Raw genomic sequence first — 13,571 nt, forward strand, 5'->3', positions numbered from 1 at the left:
AGTATTTGCAATTAAAGGACACGGGAAAGACGCAGCAGCACTTTCTTTTTGTAGTATTGCCATTCTAGCACTAGATTCTCTGCTTAAGCATGCTCAGAGTTGTGCTTATATTTACACACATTCCTATGTTAAAGTATAAGATGGAAGATCCCACACTTTGCATGAGACTGTTCTTACGCACTCATTACACACACATCTGTGTGTATGTACGGTTGATAAATGAGGGCCCTGTAATGTAGAGTTTATGCTGGAATTAAAGCCTGCAAATTTCCAAAATTTAAATGAAAAAAACACTATTGATTGTCACAAAACTTACCTCAGTATATCTAATTTGCAGTTTATATTCTCCAGGCCAGTGCAGAGTAGCTTCACTCCATAATCCTGCAGATTATTATTGTTCATGTTCAGCTCTTTCAGATTGGTATCTGATCCAAGAACTGAAGCCAGAGCTGGACAGCTTTTGTCAGTTAAGCCACAATCATTTAGCCTAAAAGAGAAATAAATCAAATCACAAGGTTTCGATACATGAAATACATTTGTTAAATACAAAAAAATCTATTTATACTTATTATTTTTAGATTAACAGTAAATATACTGCATATATATTAGAATTGTATTGATTCAAATTTCTTACATAAAACAAACTAGCATGCTTGAATAAAACTTTTTTAATAACAGGTAGCAAATTAATAACAGGCTTATATCATTATTTTTTCGTTACTTTTGTTTGAAAGTATAATTTTTCCATAAGCATAGCACATACCCAACTGTACCGTAACCGTGACCATAAAACTGTGATACAAACTGAACCATGGAAAAGTTGAACCGTTTCACCCCTAGTATCAATGTAGATTGATGCAATTTTAAGATGAGAACAAAACATGACAACATATATTAAATAACTTACAGAGCTCGTTTGCAGGTTTTGATGACTGCTGATAATCTAATGAGACACTCGTCTGATTTCTTGAATTTCTGAAGCTCAAACTCCTCCAGCTCCTCCTCTGATGTCAACAACACAAAGACCAAAGCAGACCACTGGGCAGGTGAAAGATCAGCAGATGAGAGACTTCCTTTGCTAAGGTGGGTCTGAATGTCTTTCACCAGAGTTTGGTCGTTCAGTTCATTCAGACAGTAGAACAGATTGATGGATCTCTCTGGAGACAGATTAGACTCTAATTTCTGCTTGATGTACTGAACTATTTCCTTTTTGCTTTGCTCATTTCTATCTTGCTGGGTCAACAGACCCTGTAAGAGTCTCTGATTGGACTGGAGTGACAAACCAAGGAGGAATCGAAGAAAAAGATCCAGGTGTCCATTATCACTCTCTAGTGCCTTGTCCACTGCAGTCTTGAGCAAATCAATCATGGTTTCACTTTTGTTTTCCTGTTCTGTAGAGTCTTTATCAAACACATATTTCTTGTTGATGTCTAGAAACAGATGTGCATAAAGGGCTGCAATAAACTCTTGAATGCTCAAGTGAACGAAGCAGTACATGGTACCAAGAAGGATCCCGGTTTCCTCCTTAAAGATCTGGGTACACATGCCTGAGTACACTGATGCCTTATAGACGTCAATACCACAGGCTTCCAGATCTGTGTCATAGAAGATCACATTGTTTCTTTCCAGCTGATCAAATGCCAGTTTCCCCAGTGAAAAGATGGCATCTTTATCCCAGGAAACGTCTGGTGTATGTTCTCCATCATACTTTCGTCTGCTCTGCTGGATCTGAAATCTGAGGAAGTGTGTGTACATTTGTGTCAGAGTCTTAGGAGTGTCTTCAGTATTTGACTCCTGCAGTGTTTTGGAGACATCATCAGCCTGATTGTTTTTCAAAACATTATTTAGTTTCTCCTCTAAAATGTTCTGGAGAACAGTGGCTGAAATCCAGCAGAAGACTGGGATGTGGCACATGATAAAGAGACTCTTTGATTGTTTAACATGATCAATGATTTCTTTGGCCTGATTCTCATCCGTGAATCTTTTTCTGAAGTACTCCTCCTTTTGTGCATCATTGAATCCTCGTATCTCTGTCAGCCGGTCGATACAGTCAGGAGGAATCTTACTGGCAGCTGCTGGTCTGCTGGTGATCCAGATGAGAGCAGAAGGAAGCAGATTTCCCTTGATGAGGTTCGTCAGGAGAACATCCAGAGAGGCTGGTGAGGAAACATCAGACCACGTCTCATTATCCTTAAAGTTTACAGGAAGTCGACATTCATCCAATCCATCAAGAATGAACAATACTTTGAATTGATTTCTTCTCGTAAGGTTTAGTCCTTTTGTCTCTGGGAAAAACTGAGTTATAAGGTCCATCAAACTTAGTTTTTCTTTCTCCTTTAAGTTCATCTCTCTGAATGGAAGAGGAAATATGAAGCTGATATCTTGATTTTCTTTTCCTTCGGCCCAATCCAGAACAAACTTCTGCACAGAGACTGATTTTCCGATGCCAGCAACTCCTTTTGTCAGTACAGTTCTGATCTGCTTGTCTTGTTCAGGTGCTTCAAACAAATGTTTGCACTCAACCTGTATCTCCTGTGATTCATGACGTCTGGAAGCAACTTCAATCTGTCTCACCTCATGTTCAGTATTGACCTGTTCACTACAACCCTGAGTGATATAGAGATCTGTGTAGATGTTCTTCAGAAGTGTAGAGTCTCCTTGCTTTGCAATTCCTTCAGACACACATTGATACTTATTCTTTAGGCTACACTTTAGCTGATGAATGAAGATCAGTTCATCTAAACAGAAACAAAAATACAGATATTGTTTAATCTTATTTTCTCTCTACATATCAGTGGGTTGATCCAAAATGAGCATGTGCCTGTGGTCACCCGCAGTTGCCCGCGGTTACGAGTCATCCAAAAATATTTGTAATGATATTCGGGTCGCAGTCGGTCGGGTCGTTTGGAATAAAAGTGCCAATTAAACCCTTGTAATTAATATAGTACTAGACACAATTTTGAAATACATAGGCCTATACTTTATTGGCTGAATAACTGGTGAAGATGAACAGAGCTCAGTCTGCAGGTAGAGGTGGAAGCGGCACGAGAAAAGGTGAAGATGCTGTTTTTGGTAAAACATGATTTTGACGACTTCATTAAGTTTTGTTTTATAGAAAACTCTTTTTAACCCTCTGGAGTCGATTAACGCATATACACGTTATGAGTCATTTTCTCCTGATAAGCACGAAAAGAACTTAAATTACACTTTCAGTTTTAATCATACACAGGCACGTGCACACATAGACATCAAAGGGGGCTTGAGCACCTGCCCTTTTTATTCCTGGAGAGAAAGTGCCCTTTTTTCTGGGGTGTTTTTTTTTTTTAATAATATATATTCCTGTTTGCGCACAGCTTCCCTGTCAAACAAATATATTTATTGAAGAATAGTATATCTAAATATCAGGTCAGGAGTTCTGAAGCGCTCATTGAGCTGATGATACTGCGCATGTGTGATTCAGTGTGAAGCAGACTGACTCACAGCTCGTCTGAACCGAACTGATTCTTTTGGTGATTGATTCTGAACTGATTCTGTGCTTATGTTATAAGCGCGGGTAAACTGAAGGCTAATGACATTACATCGAACGCAAAAGAACCGGTGAACCGTTTTTTTTTAAACTGGTTTATTTGATCGAATTGTCCGAAAGAACCGGTTCACTTGAGCACCTGCTCCTTTGCCCCAAAAGTGCCATTTTGTCAAAGCAAAATTTCCTTTTGTAATATTTGTAATATAAAATTTGTAATAACATACCCTTTTGTGAATGCCTGCCAACGCCCAATCATAATATTATTACAATTTATTAATAATAATTTAGTCGTAAATAAATGACCAATATGATGACCTTTCACCTGACCGGGAAAATTCCTAAGGCCGCACGCGCATTTTTAATTGTATTTTCAGAACCGTGGCAGCTGGTAAGTGGTGTTTCATTCTCAGCGAAGTGATTTTGATGTTTATATACTTATTATTTTACAAGAACGATGTGATGTGAGAACATGCAGATAAGTTGCTGTGTGTAGCCTGTAGTGTAGTAGTAACACTAGCGTGCTGTTTGAGGGAGAGAGGTTTCACAGGCATCGAGGGGTCTGGTCTTTTTTATGTTATTTGACTAAACTTTTAATATATTACAGTACTTATTTTTTTAACACGTTGAGTGCCTTAAAAATAATTATCACAACACTGGTAAGGATTATTCAGAATTTCTCATTCTCTGAATTATCATTATAAAAATTCAGGAATTAATTATATAATTATATTTTAAATGTGACGCAAATTTTTTTTTCTACAATAGCAACAGTGTTTACAACAGCAAGACCACTTTAGCCTGTAAACTCAATATCTCTCTAGAAATTAATGTAAAAATATCAATGTCAATAAAAAATGCATGATATACCTGACATCAAAGTGATGTGAAGGATATGAATAACAAATGTAGCCTGTCATTTGTTTACATTGCAAAGGCGTTCAATTTTAGACAATAACAACTACAACAGTAATAATAATAATATTAATCACTATATTCCAGTGGATCAGTTTTTTTATGTTTTGTATCAATATTTAAGGTGGACTTATTGATTAGGTGCAAGAGTAGTAGTGATGGTTAAAATAATAGATTAATGCTGAAACAGAGAAGAAAAAGCCATCAGGTTGGGACAATTTAAGACATTTCAGTTTCTAATCCCAGAGCTATTATTATTTTAAACTTAAAATTGTCTTCTCTATTGTTTCTTTGCTTCAAAGCATTTGCTGCTGTATCAATACATAACCATCCATATCGATACGTGAATCCGCAAGGAATGCATCACAATATATTGCTGTATTGATATTTTGAACAGCGCCATTTAAAACCTTGTTCCATGTGCCCTTTTATACTTTGAGCACCTGCCCCTCCAAAGGTCTCTGCACGGCCCTGATCATACAGATAAGAGTAATACATCAATTGAATCTGTAAAGGGTCTACTTTTTTTGAATACAGACATAATAACAACAGAACTTTGTGCACTTATAAATAAAGATAACAAACAAGGTGTGCTGTCTGCAGCCTTTGTGTGCGCTGATCTTCATTTACAAACACGTCATTAAAATGAACTGTAACTCCGTGAATACTCAACGAAGAGACATGAGAGATATATCTATAGAAAGCCTGACATGTCTACTTTTAAACTAAACAAGTGCTGCCGAAAACAAATATTCTGTGATAAAGTAATCCATAGGAAAACAATGCGATGTCTGTTTTTCACGTCTCCCTTCATTATATCTAATGTGACCACGCCCCCGCGCTGAACGCGCTATTCAGATTCAAACTGAAGCGCGTGGCTTGAATACACCCACACAGAAGAAAAAGCAGCCAGACTGTTCTTCAAGTTCTTTTATTTTACTGTTTGCTTCGCGATGAGAGGAATAAGACATAATTCACCCCAAAAAGATGTGATGTGGTTGAGGATTTGAGAAATGGATTTCCTCAGAAAAAAAGAATGAAGCTCTTTATTCAGCAGAGATCATAAACATGAGTAAGTCTCTTTTTATTTATTTATATACTTGTACTAGTTTTCACATAACGTGTAAACATTTGACTAGTTAGACTTTTTCCAAAGACTTTTTCCAAAATATAATTCCTGACTAAATGTATAATCAAGTGAAGCATTATGAAGTTTCAGTAACAATATAGCTACAATACTATACCATTCAAAAACTTGATGTAAATAATATAAATGTAACAAATAAATGTAACCGTAACAAATGTAATAATGCTGTTCTTTCAATTTATCCCCCCTAATAAACCTGAAAAAAATGTTCTCCGCTCTTTTCAACATTATTAATAATAATAATGATGATGATGATAATAACAATAATTGTTGTTTTTTTTTGTAGAAAATCAGATTGTTAAGATAAAGATTTTCGTTTTCTATAAATTGTATCTTAATTTTGATCAATGTTTTATCAATTAATTGCCCAAATGCCCAAGCAAATATAGCAGACAATGTAATGAGGCCGCGCCGGCACGATCACTTGCATGTGACCTGGAGGATTTCGAAACTCAGCGTGTGCCTCACAGATTTGAGAAATATAGACTATATATTACAGAAAGCTTGAAATGTCTACTTTTAAACGAAAATATTAAACTAAAATAAATAGGCTACTCTCTGATTATGTAATCCATTTGAAATGTGCATTTCTCTCTGGCGTTCATGGCGAGTCTGCATCGTCAACTTCATCTTTGCAGCAACACAGAAAACACCAGTTTATTACTAAACAATTAAATGTCTCCTTGCATATTTTGGAACCAGCAGGCCATTCTGGGTTGAGCGAGACCCCACGGAATGAGCGAGCAGAGCGTAATATATGGAGAAATGCACTCTCCACTCACAAGCTCTGATCGGAACAAACCAGAGCCTCACTATCTGCGGAACAGAAACATCAAAGTAGACATAGCCAGACTAGACTATTTTAGAACAAATTATGAGCTTATTGACGATTTTTTTTTTTATAATTCTTGACGAAATGTGAATATATTAAGGATTTTTTGTGTGTTTTTTTTTTTTTTTTTTGCCTAGTTCCTGTGTCTATGGCCCAATGACGATATGATGAGCATTTACTAAATTTAAAAAATGCGGGTCAGGAAGCGGGTCGGGCACAATATTTTCTTTTCCTTTTTTTGCGGTCCGAGTTGCGGTCGGGTTAGTTGAAAATGTCGGTCGGGTGCGGGTTATTAATACATTGACCCGCGCATCACTGCTACATATATATAGGCGACAATCTAAAAGATGATCACAAGTCTCTTACCTTCTAGAGTATCAGCAGCTTCATCTTGCTTCATCACTCTCAGGAAGTAGAGCGTGAGATCAAGAGCTGCTTCTTTCATACTGCATCTGTTCTCATTAAAGTCCTTCACAAAGTATTGCAAGTCCTCTTTTTGTAATATTTTCTTAAACTTTTCCAGTTCTTTCTTTAGAAATTTGATTATTTTGCTCTCAAGATCCTACAAAGACAGACAAAAATGAATGACAGAAAAAAAAAATCTATAATTGGTCAAACTTATTTATTCAATTAAAAATATTCATCAAAAATCCAGGTAAGACAAACATTAATTTGCTGTAAATACAAATAAAAATTGGTTCTAATTCTTATTTTATGGGTTCTTAAGAAAAAAATGAGAAATAAAAGTTGTCACTCTTATTCTATTACATATGTTTATTATAACAATTAAATATTCTTGAAAATGTCTGTTATTACCTGGAAGATCTGCAGGAGACTGTCTGTAAAATTCTTGTGTTTTCTGTGAGACTGTAAATCTGGATCTAATGTTTCATACTGAAGCCTGATCGTAAATAGAATAAATTAAATACTGCATTTTTAGAAAAAATAAAAATAAAAATAAATGATAAATTTATGAACTACAAGTAGTTTTCTGATAATTATTCACTGACACATGTTCTGACAGTCTATGTTTAATGAAAAATAAGAAACCGATCAAATACCGTTTGGTTCGTGTTGTTTCTTCACTGAAGTTCGGCATGTCACCCTTTGACTGGTCACTCTTCACAGACACATGTGAGTCTGATCTTACACTAATGACACAAAGAGAGAAGAGAAACTTTTCTACAGGAGGTTCATCTGTGTTTTATATTGACACACATTCTCTCTCGTCCTTCACAGAAACGCTTGCAGAGTTTTAAAGATAGCAGTCATTCTTGAGATTTTCTTTTTCATTTTCTTTTTTGACTAAAATAGAAAGCAGAAATGTGAGTGCTACACAGTTCTGACTCTATTTTAAAAGTTTATCACTTAGTTTATACAGGTTTATTACTGTATCCTTTTGACCCCGAGTCCAAGTCTGAGATGAATGTTTTACAGAGATAAGCTTTTATTTTGCAACTCTCTAACCTTTCAGATACAAACTCAGTTATAATTTTTCTTCTTTACTGTAACAACTTTAAGTCCTGAAGTGTCAACATAAAATACAGTAATAGGTGTGGTTTATTGTATTTAATGTACAGTGTATTTAGGTGTGTATATCTGATGTTATACACAGGAAGCTGGCAGAGAATGCACTGCAGCTTCATAAAGCGTGCTGTACACAAGATAACCTTTGGGTCGTACATAGCAAACCTCTGAAAGTGCAGCAGTGTTTAAAACGATTCTGTGAAAGCCGACTCAGTCTTACCTCTGTTTGTGTGAGAGACTCATCTTTCCTCTCTTCTCTGACAGACTGCAGATGAACAGCTCAACACTGAGATCTTTGTGTCTCTGAAGACGATCAGATGCTCATCATGACCTGGACATGACAATCAGATCAAGATCATGAGAGTTCAGAGGAACAAATTATGAAGAAAATAACTAGTGCTGAATCTCTGAGTTATCAAGCAATCAATATACAAATAAAATATGCTACACATATACTGCCATGTAATAATCTCTTCAGATCACTCACAACACATGTCTTTATTTACAGGAACATTACTATCAGTAATAATTTACTATATATAAAGCTTCGGAGCATTAAAAAGTTTAAAAGAAGATTAGTTTTGCTCGTGTTTATTTACCTGTCTGTCCAGAAGAACAGGTTTGATTTGATCACAAAATACTTTCAGTCTAGGGTCTTAAAATACAAAAAAAAATGAAATAACACTTTTAGAATTAATCGGACTGCTTCTATTTTTTTAGATATTTTTAAAAACTTGTAAAAATGTTTTAACATTCATCTTCTTGAAACGGTTTGTTTTATTAATATCTCTCTGTTTCTCTGAGGTTTGTTATTCTGCGACAGACAGGTATAAGTTATAACTGAACAAATCCCGCTTCATCCAGCTCTGAAAAGCGTTCATCATTCTCCTAAATAAGTGTAATGGTGAAAGTATTCAGACTTACTTGCAGTAGTTCAGACGATCTTGTGCTGCAGGAACAGAATCCAGAAGTCTTTCCAACACTTCCGGTTTGTGATCGCTGTTAAACACCTGTGCGATCTTCACGATTGATGTTTGTCACCTGACACGACTTCATCTTGGAGAAAATCAAAGTCCAGTTAACAACCGATCTCGTGCATCAGCGCCACCAACTGGACAGGAATGTGAAGCACAAACACACCTGCTTTCTCCTTCTTCTTCCTTCTAACAGCAGATCCCAAAATAAAACAGTGCACTAGCGCCACCTGCTGTTTCTTCACATTCTCCCTCTCAATCTGCTCCATTCACCTCCTTCTGAGACATTTGACTACTCTGAAGGGTTAATGAATTATGATCATATCAAACCATATCAAATAATCCAAGACAAACATATCAGTCTGAAAGATAATGATTATATGCTATATAACAGAATCATATACAGTCCTGTTTTTATTTGAAGAAATTTCATTACATTTCTTTCATTACAGCAAAAGTCTATGAATTCAGATTGAAGGATTTATTCAGTTATTCTGTAGGTTATGATGAATAATTAAGATATATAAATGTATGATTCATTGAATTAGTTCAGAACTCAATTAATTATAATGAACTTTCAGTTTCTACATACAAATAGAAAATGGCCAGTTATTTTCATCTTCTTTTCTGAATTTATCATCTCAGTTCAGGTTTACAGGTCGCTGAGATGTAGATATATGTGCTTTTCACAATCTGTCATTTAAGATTTAAATAGTTTTGAATCTAATGTCTATTAAAAGAAAAAAACTGAGACTGTAACTCATAAACTTATAAAATTGAAAAAGACAAAACAGCAGTTTACCTCTTATTTACAGCTGAAATTAACATTTTTATCATTTTACAATCAAACATTTAGTTATAATTTATGTATTTAAAACCCTACATTTAAGGGAATATTAGTCAGACTAATGAATTTAGTCTTCTTCATTATAGTCTTCTGTACTCATATTGTCACGAATACGAACCCCGTGAGTCCCTCCAGAGGCCAGCAGAGGGTACCATCACCCGAATACTGACACCTACAGGCATCCAAACACTCACTTACACTGATACTCACTACATTACCCAACAGCCCCGTACCTTGGACTGATCACCGGCCAGGTGTTCCATATCAGAGACTGCCATATAAGCCAGACCTTTGCGTCACCTCATTGCAAAGTCTTGTTTCTGCCACGGCTAACATTTCTGAGCGTTCTACCCTGTCTTGCTATCCCAGTTGCCAACCCTTGTTGTTTATCGACCCTAGAACCTTTGCTGCCTACCTTTGAACCCAGATTGTTATACGGACTGTGATACTTGCTTGTTACCCCGACCCACTGCTTGGTATTGACTACGATTCTGATATCTCTATTATACTGTGTTTGCTGATCCTGACCCTTCGCCTGTACGACTACGAGTGTTCTAATAAAAGCTTGCAAATGGATCCCATGTCGAGTCAGTCATCGTTACAGAAGACTTCGCCAGGACAAGATCCAGCAGCCTATGAACATCTCTGCACCAACCTGGCAGCTCAGGCAAGTCAGATCGCTGCTAATCAGCAACAGTTAAATCGTCTTACCTCCGTCACGGAGGAATTGGTGAAGGCTATTCAGAATCTCCATAGTCCTGTTGTCACGACACCCGCGCCACCAGCGGCCGCCATTGCACATGCGGTTCCCACGCCCTCTCAGATTAACCCACGACTGGCTTTTCCTGAGAAATTCGACGGTGACCCTAACAAATGTAAAGGCTTCTTACTACAATGTTCGCTGTTTGTGGAACAACAACCCATGCTCTATTCCACTGACAACAGTAAGGTTGCCTTTGTTTGCTCGTTGTTAACCGGAAGGGCTCTTGACTGGATTACCGCTGTATGGCGCACGGATGGATCATCCTTCTCCTCCTTCAACGATTTCCTCACACGCTTCCGTGAGGTTTTCGATCATCCCAAGGAGGGAAAGAGTGCTGGCGAACGCTTGCTAGAGCTCTCTCAGGGGAGATCTTCAGCTGCTGAGTATGCTATGAACTTCCGCACATTGGCAGCACAAACGACCTGGGTGAGTGACACCTTAAAAGTTCTGTTTCGAAGGGGTTTAAGTCATGAATTACAAGCTGAACTAGCATGTCGAGATGAGGGGAGAGGTTTGAACGATTTCATCGAATTGACGATAGCAATTGACAATCTGCAACGTTCACGTAAACCCCGCTCTCATGTCAGTACTGTCATTAGAGCAGCTCAGTCTGTCGAGGACTCTGAACCCATGCAAGTTAATACCTATCATCTCTCATCTGAAGAGAAGAATCGTCACTTGGCAAATCGTCTATGTCTGTATTGCGGATCCCCTGGTCATCAACGAGCCAACTGTCCTTCACGTCCCTCATCTGTCTCGTCCAAATTGGTGAGTGAATCCTTACACTCTCTCCATCCAGTAAACTGTGTGTTTGTACCCCTGAAGCTAACCATTAACAACGTTCAAGTGACCACATTTGCTTTACTGGATTCTGGAGCGGCTGGGAATTTCATGTCAGCTGAGTTTGCAAGAACAAACAAAGTATCGTTAATACCCTTTGCTAACTCTCTGTCTGTAGCTACCATAGATGGTCGTCCCCTGGGAACTGGTATCATCACTCACCTTACACAAAGTCTATCCGTCACAGCCGGTTTACTGCACCAGGAGGTCATTCAGTTCTACGTTCTGCCCACGTCTAATACACCCATAATTCTGGGACTACCATGGCTGAGACTGCACGATCCGCTAGTATCATGGAGGGAAGGTCAGATATTAAAGTGGAGCACTAAATGTCAAACAAAATGTCTATCTACCATTTCTCCTCTTCCAGTGCGCTCGTTGACGATTAACAAGGAGTCATTCGAGGTTCCCAACCTACCAGCGGAATATCACGACCTCAAGGCAGCATTCAGCAAAACCCAAGCAAACACCTTACCACCTCATCGACCCCATGACTGTGCTGTTGATCTTCTACCAGGTCACAATCCACCCAAGGGTTGTGTGTTCCCACTGTCACTCCCACAATCCGAAGCCATGACTAAATACATCAAGGAGGAGTTGGAGAAAGGCTTCATACGTCCTTCCACTTCCCCTGCATCCGCTGGTTTCTTCTTCGTCAAAAAGAAGGATGGCAGTTTAAGACCCTGCATTGATTACCGTGGTCTCAACGAGATCACGGTGAAGTACCGTTATCCCCTTCCTCTGGTTCCAGCTGCATTAGAACAACTTCGCACAGCTCAATACTACACCAAGCTTGACTTACGCTGTGCTTACAACCTGATTCGCATCAGAGGGGGTGACGAGTGGAAGACGGCCTTTTCTACAACCAACGGTCACTATGAATACCGGGTTATGCCGTTTGGACTGGTCAATAGTCCGTCCATCTTCCAGGCGTTCATTAATGATGTCTTCAGGGACATGCTGAACAAGTTTGTTGTGGTCTACATTGACGATATTCTCATCTACTCCAACACCCTACAGGATCATATTAAATTCATTCAGAACTGTCAGACGTGTAACATGCACAAAACCCCTCGTCAACTGCCAGCTGGACTCCTTCAACCTCTTCCTATCCCTCAACGACCCTGGTCACACCTTGCCATAGACTTCATCACAGACTTACCCCTATCCCAGGGTAACACGGTCATACTCACGATCATCGATCGATTCTCCAAGGCTTGTCGCCTCATACCTCTACCCAAACTCCCTACTGCTCTTCAGACCGCCGAACTCCTGTGTAATTGGGTGTTCAGGTTTTACGGCATACCTGACGACATCGTTTCGGATAGAGGCCCTCAGTTCACCTCTCGTTTATGGAAGGATTTCTTTCAAGCCCTAGGGGTCAACGTAAGTCTCACGTCTGGCTATCACCCCGAAGCCAATGGTCAAGTGGAACGCCTCAACCAGGAGCTCACTCGGTTCCTCCGCTCCTACTGCAGCTCCCATCAAGAGGACTGGTCTCGTTTTCTCCTATGGGCCGAATATGCTCAGAACTCCCTGATCAAGCCTTCCACTGGAATCACCCCCTTCAAATGCGTTCTAGGGTACCAACCACCCATGTTTCCCTGGTCAGGTGAACCCACCAATGTTCCCGCTGTTACTGATTGGCTTCAACGAAGCGAGGACACATGGAATCAGGCCCACGTACACCTTCAACAAGCTGTACGGCGCCTGAAGGAACAGGCCGACCGTCGTCGACGCCCTGGACACACTTACCAACCTGGTCAATGGGTCTGGCTGTCCACCAGAGACCTTCGGATGAGATTGCCATGCCGAAAGTTAAGTCCTAGGTACGTGGGTCCATTCAAAATCACACAACAAATCACTCCTGTGTCATTCCGCCTTGCTTTGCCTGACACATATCGTATTTCTCCTACTTTCCACATGTCACTGCTCAAGCCCGCTGCTGCCCCTGAGGAGGAGGGTGAGGGGAGGTCCCGTGAGCAGAGTCCCCAACCGGTTCAGGTGGAGAGCGAGGAGACCTATCAGGTGCGAGAGCTGCTTGATTCAAGACGTCGGGGACGAGTTCTCCAATACTTGGTTGACTGGGAGGGGTACGGTCCAGAGGAACATTCCTGGGTCAATGCCGAGGACATTCTTGACCCCAACTTAACTACTGATTTCCATAGAGAACATCCAGAGAAACCGGCCCCTCGACCTCGAG

General features: G+C 39.3%; 1 protein-coding gene and 1 long non-coding RNA gene across 3 annotated transcripts in view; one reads left to right on the plus strand and one right to left on the minus strand.

Annotated features, from left to right (window-relative positions):
- LOC127987560 (uncharacterized) overlaps positions 1-13,571 on the minus strand; it is a 1,055,570-nt gene that overhangs the window by 829,013 nt on the left and 212,986 nt on the right. The gene's annotated exons all lie outside the window — the stretch shown is intronic.
- The window catches only part of LOC127987632 (uncharacterized), a 264,322-nt gene that overhangs the window by 201,135 nt on the left and 49,616 nt on the right, over positions 1-13,571 (plus strand). Inside the window, exon 3 of one of the 2 annotated variants that reach the window (XR_008161289.1) lies at positions 1,047-1,195. The exons of the other annotated variant lie outside the window; for it this stretch is intronic. This is a non-coding gene — a long non-coding RNA (uncharacterized LOC127987632). Of the gene's footprint in view, positions 1-1,046; positions 1,196-13,571 lie in introns of those variants that run through there. 2 annotated transcript variants of the gene reach the window in all.

This window comes from Carassius gibelio, chromosome B22, assembly GCF_023724105.1.
Source record: "Carassius gibelio isolate Cgi1373 ecotype wild population from Czech Republic chromosome B22, carGib1.2-hapl.c, whole genome shotgun sequence".
NCBI classification, from domain to species: Eukaryota; Metazoa; Chordata; class Actinopteri; order Cypriniformes; family Cyprinidae; genus Carassius; species Carassius gibelio.